The following is a 16,838-nucleotide window of genomic DNA, read 5'->3' on the forward strand; positions in this document are numbered from 1 at the left end:
AGAGAAACAAGGGCTGCTTAGAGGTTTTTATGTGGTTGAGATCTAAACCCAAGATCGTAAACCACAGGGCCTCTGTTCCACTCACTTCCTCTAACCTTACTAAGAGACTGTAAACTAGGTAAGTTTTCAGGTTTTCTCATTTTTTTTCTTCTCTTCCTTTGTTTAGTCCTGTGCGGGCTTTCAGAGCAGCGGGATATGGATGTTAGGGCAGTTGCATGTTCCTCCTGCAGAGTGTACAGGTGAGAGACACTTCACATGTCTCTGTCGACTACATCTGTGGGAAGTGCACCCAAGTCTACCTCCTCGAAAACCGAGTTAGCTGGATGAACTGCGGATCATCTGGGAGGCTGAGGGGGAAATTGAGAGGATGTACAGGGAGGTGGTCACTCCTCAGATACAGGATAAGGACAGCTGAGGTACAGTCGGGGGAGGAAAGGGAACCGACGGTCACAGCAGGAATGATATAGCCAAGAAAGGGATTGAGGATCTGAAAAGTGACAACAGAGAGTTAGGTTGGAAGCTGAAGAGCAGGACGAGGAGAGTAGTGATCTCAGGTTTGCTACCGGTGTCACGATATAGTGAGATGAGGAACAGTCAGCGAATGGAGCTTAATATGTGGCTGCGAGGCTGGTGCAGGAGGGAAGGCTTCAGATACCTAGACCATTGGGATACCTTCTGCGGAAGGTTGGACCTGTACATGAAGGACGGGTTGCACCTGAACTGGAGGGGCACACGTGTCCTGGGTGAGAGATTTGCTCATGTGATTCGGGAGGGTTTAAACAAGCTTGGCGGGGGATGGGAATCAGAACCACATATCTGAGAGGGGGACAGTTGCAGATGAGGCAGTGAAGGATGTAGTGAATCTATGGGGAAGGTTTCTCACATGATGAAACAAAGGGATCGGTTAACATGTGTCCGCCTTAACGCAAGGAGTGTCAGAAATAAGAGTGACAAACTTAGGGCATGGATCAGTACTTGAGGCTACGATGTTGTGGCCATAACAGAGATGTGGGTTGCACAGGAGCAGGAATGGGTGCTTGACGTTCCAGGGTTTAGAATGTTTAAAAAGAACAGAGAGGGTGGAAAAAGAGGAGAGTGCACCACAGCTACAGAAATGAAGGTTGTCGAGGAAGGTTTGTCTACTGAGTCAGTACAGGTGGAAGTTAGGAACAGCCACCGCATTGAGGGTTTTCTACAGACCACCAATTAGCAGTAGGGAGATCGAAGAACTCATAGACAGGCAGATTCTGGAAAAATGCAGATGTGGCAGGGTTGTTGTTATGGGTGATTTCAACTTTACCAATATTGACTAGAACCACTTTAGTGCAGATGGTTTGGATGGAGCCATTTTTGTCAGGTGTGTTCAGGAGAGTTTCCTTACTCAGTATGTAGACAGCCCAATGAGAGGGGAGGCCATTTTGGATTTGGTGCTCGGCAAGTAGCCAGGACAGGTATCAGGTCTCGTGGTGGGAGAGCATTTTGGTGACAGTGATCACAACTGCCTCACATTTACCATAGCCTTGGAGAGGGAAAAGAGCAGTTACAGAGGGAAGATACTTAATTGGGGAAAAGGAAATTATGATGCTATCAGACAGGAGTTGGGAAGTACAGACTGGGAACAATTGTTCCACAGAAAGGGTACAGCAGACATGTGGAAACTTTTTAAGGAGCAGTTGTTGTGAGTGATGCATGGATTTATTCCTCTGAGGCAGGTAAGAAGGGGTAAGATTAAGAAACCTTGGAAGATGAGAACAGAGGAGCTTCTTGTCGAAAGGAAGAAGGCAGCGTCCGTAAGGTGGAGGAAGCAAGGATCTAGCTCAGTTTTACAGAATTACAGGCTTGCTAGAAAGAAACTCAGAAATGGGCTGAGGAGAGTCAGGAAGGGCACAAAAAGGGCTTGTCAATAAGGATTAGGGAGAACCCCAAAGGCATTTTACTTATATGTGAGGAATAAGAGAATAATCAGGGAGAAGGTAGGGCCAATCAGGGATAGCGGAGGGAACTTGTGCGTGGAGTCAGAGCAGATAGGGGAAACCCTAAATGAGTTTTTTGCTTCAGTTTTCACTAAGTAAAGGACCTTGTTGTGAATGAGAACTTTGCGGAGCTGGGATACAGTCTTGACTAGATCAGGATTGATGAATTTGATGTGCTGGAAATTTTGGAAAACATTAAGATTGATAAGTCCCCAGGGCCAGACCAGATTTATCCCAGGCTGCTCCGGGAAATGAGAAAGGAGGTTGCTAAGCCGTTGGCGAGGATATTTGCCTCCTCACTTTCACGGGAATCGTACCAGAGGATTGGAAGGAAGTGAATGTTATTCCACTTTTCAAGAAGGGAAATAGGGAAATTGCTGGCAATTAAAGACCAGTCAGTCTTACGTCTGTGGTCAGCAAAATTTTGGAAAGAATTCTAAGGGATAGGATTTATGACTATTTGACAAAGCATGACTATTATGCTGATAGCATGATTAAAGCAGTCGGCATGGCTTTGTGAAGGGCAGGTCATGCCTCACAAATTTTATTGAGCTCGTTGAGGAGGTTACAAGACAGGTGGATGAAGGTCGAGCAGTGGATGCGGAGTATTTGGACTTCAGCAAGGCATTTGATAAGGTTCCCCATGGTAGGCTCATTCATAAAGTCAGGAAGTATGGGATACAGGGAGGTTTGGCTATCTGGATTCAGAATTGGCTGGCTGACAGAAGGCAGAGAGTGGTTGTAGATGGAAAGTATTCTACCTGGAGGACAGTGTTGAGTGGGGTCCCGCATGGCTCTGTTCTTGTGCCTCTACTCTTCGTAGTTTTTATAAATGACTTGGATGAGGAGGTTGAGGGGTGGGTTAGTAAATTTGCAGGTGACACAAAGGTTGGAGGTGTCATTGATAGTATAGAGGGCTACTGCAGGCTGCAGCGTGACATAGACAGGATGCAGAGCTGGGCTGAGAAATGGCAGATGGAGTTCAACCTGGATAAATGTGAAGTGATGTATTTTGGAAGGTAGAACTCGAATGCTGAACATAGGATTAAAGACAGGATTCTTGGCAGTGTGGAGGAACAGAAGGATCTGGGTGTGCAAGGACATAGATCCCTCAAAGTTGCCACCCAAGTGGATAGGGTTGTTAAGAAAGCATATGGTGTTTTGGTTTTCATTAACAGTGGGATCGAGTTTAAGAGCTGTGAGGCTTTGCTGCAGCTCTACAAGACCCTGGTGAGACCAGGAGAATCGACGTTTCGGGCATAAGCCCTGAAGAAGGGCTTATGCCTGAAACGTCAATTCTCCTGTTCCTTGGATGCTGCCTGACCTGCTGCGCTTTTCCAGCAACACATTTTCGGCACTGATCTCCAGCATCTGCAGTCCTCACTTTCCCCTGGTGAGACCACACTTGGAATATTGTGTCCAGTTCTGGTCACCCTACTATAGGAAAGATACAGAGGCTTTGGAGAGGGTGCAAAGAAGGTTTACCAGGATGCCGCCTGGCCTGGAGGGCTTGCCTTATGAAGAAAGGTTGAATAAGCTCGGACTTTTCTCTCTGGAGAGAAGGAGGAAGAAAGGAGACCTGATCGAGGTGTGCAAAATAATGAGAGGAATAGATAGAGTCAATAGCCAGAGACTTTATCCCCAGGGCAGGATTGACTGGTAGAAGGGGGTCATAGTTTTAAGATATAATGAGAAAGATATAGAGGGGACGTCAGAGGACGTTTCTTTACACAGAGAGTTGTGAATGCATGGAATGTGTTGCCAGTGGTGGTGGTGGAAGCAGAGTCATTAGGGACATTTAAGTGACTGCTGGACATGCACATGGATAGCAGTGAGTTGAGGGGTGCATCGGTTAAGTTATTATATTTTGCATTAGGATTAAACCTCGGCCCAACATCGTGGGCCAAAGGGCCTGTCCTACACTGTACTTTTCTATGTTCTATGTTCTACGAAGTGGTGGAGGCACAATTACAACATTTAAAAGGTATCTGGTTTGGTGTATGAATAATAAAGGTTTAGAGCGAGTCGAGAGTGTGGTGCTGGAAAAGCCCAGCAGGTCCGGCAGTGAGAATCAACGTTTCAGGCAAGAGCCCTTCATCAGGAATGAGGCTTGTGAGCCAAGGGGGTGGAGAGATAAATGGGAGGTGGGTGGGGCCAGGCGAACGTAGCTGAGAGTGCAATAGGTAGATGGAGGTGGGGATAATGGTGATATGTCGGAGAGCCGAGTGGAGAGGATAAATGGGAAGGAAGATGGACAGCTAGGACAGGTTATGAGGGTGGTGCCTAGTTGGAGGGTTGGAACGGGGATAAGGTGGGGCAGGAAAAATGAGGGAACTGGCAAAATCGACATTGATGCCTTGTGGTTGGAAGGTCCCAAGACGGAAGATGAGGCGTTCTTCCTCCAGGCGTTGCGTCGTTGGGGTGTGACAATGGAGGAGGCCCAGGACCTGCATGTCCTTGGCGGAGTGGGAGGGGGACTTGAAATGTTCGGCCACTGGGCGGTGGGGTTGGTTGATGTGAGTGTCCGAAGATGTTCTCTGAAGAACTCTGCAAATAGGCATCCTGTCTCCCCAGTGTAGAGGAGACCACATCAGGAGCAACGGATACAGTAAATGACATGTATGGAAGTGCAGGTGAAATTCTAATAGATGTGGAAGGCTTTTTTGGGGCCTTAGACAGAGGTGATATGGAGAGATGTGGGCGCAGGTTTTGCAATTCCTGCGATGGTAGAAGAAGGTGCCGGAAGGGAAGGGTGAGTTGGTGGGGGTTGTAGACCTGACGAGGGAGTTGTAGAGGGAATGTTTTTTACGGAATGCGGATATGGGTGGGGAGGTAGATATATCCCTGGTAGTGGGGTCCGTTTGTAGGTGGTAGAAATGGCGGAGGATGATATGGTGTATACGGAGGTTGGTGGGGTGGAAGGTGAGGACCAGGAGGGTTCTGTCCTTGTTGCGGTTGGAGAGGTGGGGTTCGAGTGTGGAAGTGTAGGAAGTGAATGAGATGTGCTGGAAGGCATCATCAACCACGTGGGAGGGGAAATTGCAGTCTTTGAAGAAGGAGGTCATCTAGTGTGTTCAGATGGATATGGGCCAAATGCTGGCAAATGAACATAGAACATAGAACGCAAACATTACAGCACAGGACAGGCCCTTTGTCCCTCGATGTTGCGCCGACCTGTGAAATTAATCTGATGCCCATCTAACCTACACTATTCCATTATTATCTATATGTATGTCTAATGTCCATTTAAATGCCCTTAACATCAGTGAGTCTACTATGGTTGCAGGCAGGGCATTCCTTGCCTTTACGACTCTCTGAGTAAAGAAACTACCCCGATATCTGTCCTAAATCTGTCACCCCTCAATTTAAAGCTATATCCCCTCATGTTAGCCTTCACCAACTGAGGAAAAAAGCGCTCACTGTCCACACTATCTAACCCTCTGATTATCTTATACGTCTCGATTAAGTCGCTTCATAACCTTCTTCTCCCCAATAATAACAGCATCAGTTCCCTCAGCATTTCCTCGTAAGACCTTCCCTCCATACCAGGCAACATCCTAGTAAATCTCCTCTGAACCCTTTCCAAAGCTTCCACATCCTTCCTATAATGCAGTGACCAGAACTGATGCAATACTCCAGGTGCTGCCTTAGACCATAAGACCATAAGTCCATAAGACAAAGGAGTGGAAGTAAGGTCATTCAGTCCATCGAGTCCACTCCACCATTCAATCATGGCTGATGGACATTTCAACTCCACTTACCCCCACTGTCCGCATAGCCATTAATTTCTTGCAAGATCAAGAATTTATCAATCTCTGCCTTAAAGACACTTAATTAGATTAGATTACTTACAGTGTGGAAACAGGCCCTTCAGCCCAACAAGTCCACACCGACTCGCCGAAGCGTAACCCACCCAGACCCATTCCCTTACATTTACCCCTAACCTAACACTACGGGCAATTTAGCATGGCCAATTTGCCTAACCTGCACATTTTTTGGATTGTGGGAGGAAACCGGAGCACCCGGAGGAAACCCACGCAGACACGGGGAGAACGTGCAAACTCCACACATGAGGCGGGAATTGAACCCGGGTCTCTGGCGCTGTGAGGCAACAGTGCTAACCACTGTGCCACTGTGCCGCCCACAATGTCCCGACCTCCACTGCGCTCCATGGCAATGAATTCCACAGGCCCAACACTCACTGGCTGAAGAAATGTCTCATCATTTCCATTCTAAATTGACCCTCTCTAATTCTAAGGCTGTGCCCACGGGTCCTAGTCACCCTGTCTGACGGAAACAAATTCCCAGCATCTACCTTTTTCAGCCAAGCGTTAGCTTGTAAGTTTCTATTAGATCTCCCCTCAACCTTCTGAACTCTAATGAAAACAATCCCAGGATCCTCAGCTGTTCATCGTATGTTAGGCCTACCATTCCAGGGATCAACCATGTGAATATCCGCTGGACACTCTCCAGTGCCAGTTTGTCCTTCCTCAGGTGTGGGGCCCCTAAATTGGACACAGTATTCTAAATGGAACCTCACGAGAGATTTATAAAGTCTCAGTAGCACATCGCTGCTTTTACATTCCAACCTTCTTGAGATAAATGACAACATCATATTTGCTTTCTTAACCATGGACTCAACCTGCAAGTCAACCTTTAGAGAATCCTAGACCAGCAGTCCCAGATCCCTTTGTATTTTGGCTTTATGAATTTCCTCAAAAATTCATTATAAATTTCCTCAAAAATTCATTAGAAAATAGGCCATGCTTGTATTCTTTTTTTTAAAGTGCAAGACCTCGCATTTGCTCATGTTGAATTTCATCAGCCATTTCCTGGACTCCTCTCCTAAACTGTCTAAATCTTTTGGCAGTCTCTCCACCTTCTCAGTACTACCTGCCTGTGCGCTTAACTTAGTATCATTGGTGAACTTCGCCAGAATGCCTTCTGTCCCTTTGTCCAGATCATGAATATATAAAGTGAACAGCTGTAGCCCCAACACTGAACCCTGCAGGACACCACTTGTCACTAGCTGCCATTCTGAAAAAGAACTTTTTATCCCAACTCTCTGCCTTCTGTCAGACAGCCAATCCCCAATCCATGCCAGTAGCTCACCTCGAATGCCATGGGCCCTCACCTTACTCAGCAGCCTCCTGTGAGGCACCTTATCAAGGGCCTTTTGGAAGTCTAGATAGATAACATCCACTCGATTTCCTTGGTCTAACCTACTTGTTACTTCTTCAAAGAGTTCTAACAGATTTGTCAGGCACGACCTCCCCTTACTAAATCCACGTTGACTTGTTCTAATCCAATCCTGCATTTCCAAGAATTTAGAACCCTCATCCTTCACAATGGATTCTATAATTTTACCAATAGCTGAGGTTAAACTAATCTGCATATAATTTTCCTTCTTTTGTCTTAATCCTTTCTTGAACAAGGGGGTTACAACAGAGATTTTCCAATCATCTGGGACCCTCCCTGACTCTAGTGATTTTTGGAAGATTACAATCAACGCCTCCACTATTTCTTCCACCACCTCCCTCAGAACTCTAGGATGTAGCCAATTGGGGCCAGGAGATTTATCGATATTTAGACCTTTCAGCTTTTCTAGCACGTTCACTTTTGTAAAGGCTACCATACTCAACTCTGCCCCTTGACTCTCCTTAATTGTTGGGATATTACTCATGTCTTCCACTGTGAATAATGTTTTATTAAGTTCTTCAGCTATTTAGTTATCTCCCATCACTAACCTTCCAACATCTATTTGGAACTGCCCAATTTCTACTTTTGCCTCTCATTTGTTTCTTATGTATTGAAATTAACTTATACTATCATTTCTAATATTACTGGCTAGCGTACCTTCATAGTTGACCCTCTCCTTCCTCATTTCTCTTTTTGTTATCGTCTGTTTGCTTTTGTACTCTTCCAAACCTTCTGATTTCCCAGTGCTCTTGACCACTTTATAAGCTCTCTTTTTTTCAATGATACATGTCCTAACTTCAGCCCTGGCAATCTAATTACCCCCACCTCCACCACACACCCCTCCCCCCCCCACACACACACACACACCACACCCAGATAATCTTTCTTTTCTTTGGGATGAACATCTATACTATGTCCTCAATTACACCCAGAAACCATTTGTTGCTCTACTGTCTTCCCCACTAGGCTCTGCATTCAGTTGATTTTTATCAGTTCCTCTTTCATGTCCTTATGGTTACCTTTATTTAACTGTAACACCATTTCATCCAATATTGCCTTCTCGCTTTCAAACTGCAGTCTGAACTCTACCATATTATGATCACCGCCTCCTAAGTGTTCCCTTACTTTAAGATCTTTTGTAATGCCTGGCTCATTACATAGCACTAAGTCCAGAATAGCCTGTTCCCTTGTGGGCTCCATCACAAGCTGTTCCAAAAAGCCATCCTGTAAGCATTCCATGAATTCCCTTTCTTTGGATCCATCAGCAACATTATTGTTGCTGAGGGGAGGGAAATATATCCTTGGTGCTGGGGTCTGTTTGGAGGTGGCGGAAGTGACGGCCCTCCCCTATCAGCTTTCCGTAGAGACCACTCCCTCCGCGACTCCCTTGTCAGATCCACACCCCCCACCGACCCAACCTCCACTCCCGGCACCTTCCCTTGCAACCGCAGGAGGTGCAACACTTGCGCCCACACCTCCCCCCTCACTTCTCTCCAAGGCCCCAAAGGAAACTTCCATATCCGCCACAGATTCACCTGCACCTCCACCCACATCATCTACTGCATCCGCTGCAGCCGGTGTGGCCTCCTCTATATTGGGGAGACAGGCTGCCTACTTGCGGAGCGATTCAGAGAGCACCTCTGGGCCACCCGGACGAACCAACCCAACCACCCTGTAGCACAGCATTTCAACTCCCCCTCCCACTCCACCGAGGATATGCAGGTCATTGGACTCATCCACCGCCAAACCACAACAACGCGACGGTCGGAGGAGGAGCGTCTTATCTTCCGACTGGGAACCCTCCAACCACAGGGGATGAACTTGGACTTCACCAGTTTCTTCATCCCCCCTCCCCCCACCTTGTCTCAGCCGAATCCCTCCAGCCCGGCACCGCCTTCCTGACCTGCAGTCTTCTTCTTGACCTCTCCGCCTCCATCCTACTCCGACCTATCACCCTCACCTTGACCTCTTTCCACCTATCACATTTCCAACGCCCCTCCTCCAAGTCCCTCCTCCCTACCTTTTATCTTCTCCTGCTGAACACTCTCTGCTCATTCCTGAAGCAGGGCCTGTGCCCGAAATGTCGAATCTCCTGTTCCCTGGATGCTGCCTGACCTGCTATGCTGTTCCAGCAATAAAGTTTCAACTTTGATCTCCAGCATCTGCAGACCTCACTTTCTCCTCATTGTTATTGTAAACATAACTGAGTTATGGTCACAATCATGAAGGTGCTCATCTACCTCCAAATCTAACACCTGGCTGGTGTACCAAATCCAGTGTGGCCTCGCCCCTTGTTGGCTTGTCTGCATACTGTGTCAGAAAACCACATATTGAACAAAGAATAACCCATCTACACTACTTGAACAATAGTATTCCCAGTCAATATTGGGGAAGTTAAGTCCCCCATAACAACTACCTTGTTACTCGCACTCCTATCGAAAACCATCTTTGCGATCCTTTCCTCTACATCCTTGGAACAACTCGGAGGCCAATAGAAAACTCCCAAAAGGGTGACCTCTCCTTTGCTGTTTCTAATCTCAGCCCAAACTACCTCAGTGGGTGAGTCCTCAAATGTGATCTCAACTGCTGTAATACTACTCATGATTAACATTGCCGTACCCCCGCCTCTTTTACCATCTTCTCTGTTCTTCCTGAAACATTTAATTCCCGGAATCTGCAACAACCATTCCTGTCCCTCCTCTAGCCATGTCTCTGAAATGGCCACAACATCGAAATCCCAGGTACCAACCCATGCTGCAAGTTCACCCACCTTATTCTGGATGCTCCTGGCATTGAAGTACACACATTTCAAACCAAGATCCTGATTGCCGAAGTCCTGTTGCGACCTTGTAAACCTATCCCTGACCTCACTACCCTCAACCTCCTGTACACCGGAACTACAATTCACATTTTTACACCTGTGCTGCATTAGTTTAACCCCACCCGAAGAACATTAGCAAACTCCCCTCCAGGATATTGATACCCCTCTGGTTCAGGTGAAGACCATCCTATTTGCAGAGGTCTCACCTTCCCTAGAAAGAGCTCCAATTATCCAAGAATCCAAAACCCTCCATCCTGCACCATCCCTGCAGCCATGTGTTCAGCTCCACTCTCTCCCTGTTCCTCACTTCACGAGAACGTGGCACAGGCAACAAACCAGAGATAACAACTCTGTTTGTTCCAGCTCTAAGCTTCCATCCTAGCTCCCTGAATTTCTGCCTTAGATCCCACCTTTCTTCCAACCTATGTTGTTGGTGCCCATGTGGATCACAACTTGGAGCTGCTCTTCCACCCCCTGAAGGATCCTGAAAACACGATCAGAGGCGTCATAAACCCTGGCACCTGGGAGGCAACACACCAACCATGAACCTCTCTTGTTCCCACAGATCCTCCTATCTGTCCCCCTACCTATGGAGTCCCCAATGACTAAAGCTCTGCTCCTCTTCCCCCTTCCCCCCTGAGCATCAGGGACAGACGCTGCGCCAGAGACCTGTGCCCCATTGGTTTCCTCCGCTAAGTCGTTGCCCCCCCCTCCCCAAAATGGTATACTTGTTGTTGAAGGGAAGTGCCACAGGAGATCCCTGCACTGCCTGCCGATTCCCTTTCCTACTCCTGACGGTAACTCATCAACCTTCTTCATGTGGCTGTGAAGGAACTATCTCCCTGTAACTCCTGTCAATAACTCCATCCGCCTCCTGAATGATCCGAAGTTCATCCAGCTCCAGCTCCAGTTCACTAACACAGTTCTCGAGGAGCTGGAGTTGGGTTCACTTCCCACAAATGAAGTCAGTAGGGACACTAGGGGTAACCCTTATCTCCCACTGTAGGAGGAATAGTCAACTGTCCTCACCTCCATTCCCGCTATTCTAAATTCCCAAGTAGACTGCTGGGAAAAAAAAAGGATTGGAGTAGATGAACTCCGGATGTCTGGTTGCCATGGACATGTTGGACCAAATGGTCTGTTTCCGTGCTGTGTATCTCGATGACTCTATGATCATCTAACTTTTTTGCGATAAGACTATAAGATGAAGTTTGTTATTTTATTCTTCAGCTTCATAATCTGTGCTTTGGTTTATTTCCTGTGCTTTAAGATAGTGCTGGATTAGTCCTGGTTAGACCAGGGAAACCCAGTAGATATTTTCTATCTAGACTTCCAAAAGGCTTTTGATAAGGTGCTTCATGGGAGGCTGCTGAGTAAGGTGAGGGCCCATGGTGTTCGAGGTGAGCTACTGGCATGGATTGGGGATTGGCTGTCTGACAGAAGGCAGAGAGTTAGGATAAAAGGTTCTTTTTCAGAATGGCAGCTGGTGACAAGTGGTTCCCGCAGGGTTCAGTGTTGGGGCTACAGCTGTTCACTTTATATATTAATGATCTGGATGAAGGGACAGGGGGTATTCTGGCAAAGCTCGCCGATGATTCTAGGTTAAGTGCACAGGCAGGCAGTCCTGAGGAGGTGGGGACGCTGCGGAAAGTCTTCTGCAGTTTAGGAGAGGAGTCCAGGAAATGGCTGATGAAATTCAATGTGAGCAAATGCAAGGTTTTGCACTTGAGAAAAAAAGAATACAGGATTGGACTATTTTCTAAACGTTGAGGAAATTCATAAAGCCAAATTACAAAGGGATCTGGGAGTACTAGTTCAGGATTCTCTAAAGGTTGACTTCCAGGTTGAGTCTGTGATTAAGAAAGCAAATGTAATGTTGTCATTTTTCTCAAGAGGTTTGGAATATAAAAGCAGCATTATGCTACTGAGACTTTAGGCCCCATTTAGAATACTGTGTCCAACTTTGGGCCCCACACCTCAGGAAGGACATACTGGCAGTGGAGCGTGTCCAGTGGAGACTTACACGGATGATCCCTGGAATGGCAGGCCTAACATATGATGAACAGCTGAGGACCCTGGGATTGTATTCATTAGAGTTTAGAAGGTTGAGGGGAGATCTAATAGAAACGTACAAGATAATGCATGGCTTAGAAAGGGTGGACGCTGGGAAGTTGCTTCCATTAGGCAGGGAGACTAGGATCCATGGACACAGCCTTAGAATTAGAGGGGGTCAATTTAGAATGGAAATGAGGAGACATTTCTTCAGCCAGAGAGTGGTGGGCCTGTGGAATTCATTGCCATGGAGCGCAGCAGAGGCCGGGACGTTAAATGTCTTCAAGGCAGAGATTGATAAATTCTTGATCTCGCAAGGAATTAAGGGCTAGTGTGGGGTGAGTGTGGGTTGAAATGCCTGTCAGCCATGATTGAATGGCAGAATGGACTTGATGGACCAAATGGCCTTATTTACACTCCTCTGTTATATGGTTTTATGGATAGTTGTAATAAATACACGTGACAATAAATCAAATGATTCAATTAATCAAAGCTCACTCAGCTTATTCTAATTATTCATTAACCGGCTTGCCTAATTTAAAAATTGATTGCTATAATATTTAGCTGATTTCTGATTTTGTTGTGTTACTACACCTCACTTTGTAGTAACTTCTTTAACTTGGCATCTGATAAACTTGGAGTTGCACTCCCAAGCTGTTATTTCCATGTACCTCAATGAATTCTCAGCTTTTAAAGGAGCTGGTGACTAAATTTCCAGGGTACGATTCAATTGAAAATATTCTGCTTATCTTCTTTACTCTGTAGAATTGACTGCATCTGAATCCTGGGGCACTGTGCTCATTAACACAGCACCAGAGGGATTTCTGCCCCTTGTACTAAAATACCAGATTCTATCCATGTCATTGTATAATCTGGAATTAGAATGTTATCCGCTATTTGTCCCACTTATTACAGCATCACTGACGCAGGTTATACTTCTGGAATTCACCACTGAATACACTTCACATTGTGGATCCCATACTTTACACACACACACACGCACACGCACACACACATGCACACACACACACACACAGAATTAGCTTGGAATTTCAGCACTAAAACCAGCCATTTCACTGAACGTTTATGTTCAACATGAAACTCATCCTATTTTACTAACTTTATGTGGAGTTTCCTATGGGCTGAATGATCAGGACAAAACCAAGAAATCTAGGAGAAGCTCCAGCAAAGTCAATCTCAACATCAGAAACAACCAGCTACATCCTCCACCTGAGTACTGAGCATCGAAATGAGATTCTTGTGTGACTGAGGTGAGATGCTTACTGATGGTGATCACTACTCATTAACAGAGGTTTGTCAAGTCCCAAGTCTCAGAGGTAAAAACAATGACTGCAGATGCTGGAAACCAGATTCTGGATTAGTGGTGCTGGAAGACCATAGCAGTTCAGGCAGCATCCAAGGAGCTTCGAAATCGACGTTTCGGGCAAAAGCCCTGTGCAGCTCCCCATTCTACCACCAACCACAAGGAAACTGGAAGCCGTCAATTTCCAACATGAAAGTGAGAAAGAGCGTGAATCTGTAGACTCCAGCTCAGCCCCTGTGCCTCGGACTGCCATCTCAGATAACACAGTGGGCAGCACGGTGGCTCAGTAGTTAGCACTTTTGCCTCATAGCACCAGGGTCCCAGGTTCGATTCCAGCCTTGGACAACTGTCTGTGTGGAGTTTGCACATTCTCCCCATGTCTGTGTGGGTTTCCTCCGAGTGCTCCAGTTTCCTCCCATAGTCCAAAAATGTGCAGTTTAGGTGAATTGGTCATGCTAAATTGCCCGTAGTGTTAGGTGTAGGGGAATGGGTCCGGGTGGGTTGCTCTTCAGAGGGTCAGTGTGGACTTGTGGGCCGAAGGGCCTGTTTCCACACTGTAAATAATCTAATCTATAGCCAGTAAAATGCCTCATTCTCCATTGGCCACTCGCATCCATTAAAACCTGCTGGCCTGTTATAACCCTCATAGCTCATCTCCAACCCACTTGCTTGGTCAATTCTTCACCAAGTATTGCACCAGCAACTAGAACTGAATTACAATTACGGGAGACGTGGTGGTCACTTGATTGTGGGGTATGTTTAAAGGAGAGGTGCAAGGCATGTTTTTTGTATACAGAAGATGGTGGGTACCTGGAAGATGTTGCAAGGGAGATGGTAGAAGTAGACTCAATAACAATGTTTAAGAGGCATTTAGGCAGACACATGAACAGGCAGGTAATAGAGGGATACAGACCATGGACAAGCAGGTGGGATTAGTTTAAAATAGCATCATGGTCAGCACAGACACGTTGGGCTGAAGGGCCTGTTCCTCTGCAGTATTCTTCTGCCCTCTGTCCTCTAACTTCTATCTTCCATTTTCTCTATACATTCAAGTCTAAACCATGTATACAGGCCATAAACAGCAAGGGATCCATGCTAAACCCCACTGGACACAAAAGCACCCCTCAATAATCCCCATCTGCTTTCTGCTACTTAGCCAATTCTGAATCCAAAGTGCCACATTTCCTTGGATCCAATAGGCTCTTACCTTCGCTATCAGTGTCCCATGCAGGATCTTATCAAAAGCCTTGCTGAAGTCCAAACAGACAACGTCGAATGAAATGCCCTCACTTACACATGTGGTCACCTCTTTGAAAAATGTTATCAATTTCATCAGACATGACCTCCCCTGAACAAAACGGTGCTAGTTGTTCTTGGTGAATCCTTATGTCTCCAGGTGCGGATTAATTCTGTCCCTCAGAAATGTCTCCAACAGCTTCCTCACCATTGAGGTTAGACTCTGGAGTAGAGTGGTGCTAGAAAAGCACAACAGTTCAGGCAGCATCTGAGGAGCAGGAAAACTTACGTTTTGGGCAAAAGCCCTTCATCAGGAATACAGGCAGAGTGCCTGAAGGGTGGAGAGGTAAATGAGAGGAGCCTCCTCTCATTTATTTCTCCATCCTTCAGGCACTCTGCCTGTATCCCATTGAGGTTAGACAGACTGGCCTGGTTTAATCATGACTGTCTTCTTGAATAATTGTACCACTTTGGCTGGAATAAGATCAAATCACATTCTGCTGAACTTGAGAGAGCACAGGCCCAATTTACTCAGTTTTTCAATTCTACACATACAATGCAGGCATGTTCATGAGATGCCTTGTATAAATTCACTGAAGATTTCCTGAAGAAGGGCCTGTGCCCGAAACGTCGAATCTCCTGTTCCCTGGATGCTGCCTGACCTGCTGTGCTGTTCCAGCAATAAAGTTTCAACTAAATTCACAGTCACCAATCTTTCTGACTAGTGTTAGCCTCAATTATTAATACCCAACGGGAAAGGATGCACACACAATGTCTTCAGCCATGATATGGAGCTGCTGGTGACTGGGATGGACAAAGTCACAATTCACACAACACCAGGTTATAGTCCAACAGGTTATAGTCCAACAGGTTTATTTGAAATCACGAGCTTTCGGATTACCTGAGGAAGGAGCAGCACTCCAAAATCTTGTATTTCCAAATAAATCTGTTGGACTGATGCTGTGTGATTTTTAACTAATTACATCTGAGTAACCTGGCAATCTTTTGTGAATCCTCAGGTTGGATTAAGAATAAGCATATTATTCAGTGCATAGAGCTCAGCGCTGAAGACTTAGAGACTGGTTAGCTCCTTTCAAAAACAGTTCATTTGTCCTATCTCCTGACGTCCAATTAACTCTTTGAGATAGAAACTGCATTCCAAACACTCAATTTGGGAAAAACTGTTTACCCAGAAATGATCAAAATGAACCTCATCCTCCATTCTATGAGCAAAGTCAGAGACAAGCAACCAACTACATGGAAGCAAAGAGGACAGGGTATTGCAGTGATAATGTCACAGGCTAGTGTGGATTCAATGGCAGCTGGTGAAATTTCAATGTAATCATTAAATTCTGGAATTGGAAACTAACTTCAGTGATGAAAAGTATCACTGATGGTTATAAAAATCCCTCCCGTTCATTAATGTCCTTTAGGGAAGGAAATCTATCTAGCCTGGCCAACACATGACTCCATGCCCTCAGCAATGTGGTTGACTCTTAACAATCCTGTGAAATGGTCTCGCAAGCCACTCAGTTTGAGAGTGGTTAGAAATGCAGAGCAAGCACTGGGCTTTCCAGTGAGACATACATTCCGTAAAATAATTGAAATGAAACCAAAACATTCTATTTCATTGGTTTTGATTTATGGAGGACAGGGGAATAGCATCAATTAACTACAAATTTAAATTCCATAAGCCAGACTAACATGCTCAAATTATTTGAATGTTTCAAATCACTGAGCCAGCTAAAACTTCAGTGAATTGGTTTGATCCAGTTGCTTGATCAACTAGAAAAACTATAATAAAAATATCTGTTCATATTTCATGTCCTGAGTACATTCAACAATCTCAAGATGCTTCATAGCTATGAGCATCAAATGAGGTTTTGACACGAAGCCATATAAGGAGGTAATAGAAGAAATTACCTGAAGTTTGGACATTGAGGTAAAATTTCAGTGAGTGCGTTACAAAAAGGATAGAGAATTAGAGAGACAGAGAAGTATAGGGAGAAAATTATGAAGTTTGGGAACTGGGCAGCCGAAGGCAGAGACACCAGTTGTGGAGGAAACAAAACCAGGGATGCTGCAGAATTTGGGTTTGATCTGTAAAAAGATTGAGAATCCAAAAGACAGAGAGGCAGGTGAGGCTTCAGCAGGATTTGAACATAAGGATGACAAATGTAAAAGTTGAGTCTTTCATGGATTGGGAGGAGATAGAAATCAGTGAACACAGGGA

The sequence above is a fragment of the Chiloscyllium plagiosum genome, unplaced genomic scaffold (genome assembly GCF_037043375.1).
Source record: "Chiloscyllium plagiosum isolate Xiang-an unplaced genomic scaffold, Cpla_swu_hap1 HiC_scaffold_11, whole genome shotgun sequence".
NCBI lineage: Eukaryota > Metazoa > Chordata > Chondrichthyes > Orectolobiformes > Hemiscylliidae > Chiloscyllium > Chiloscyllium plagiosum.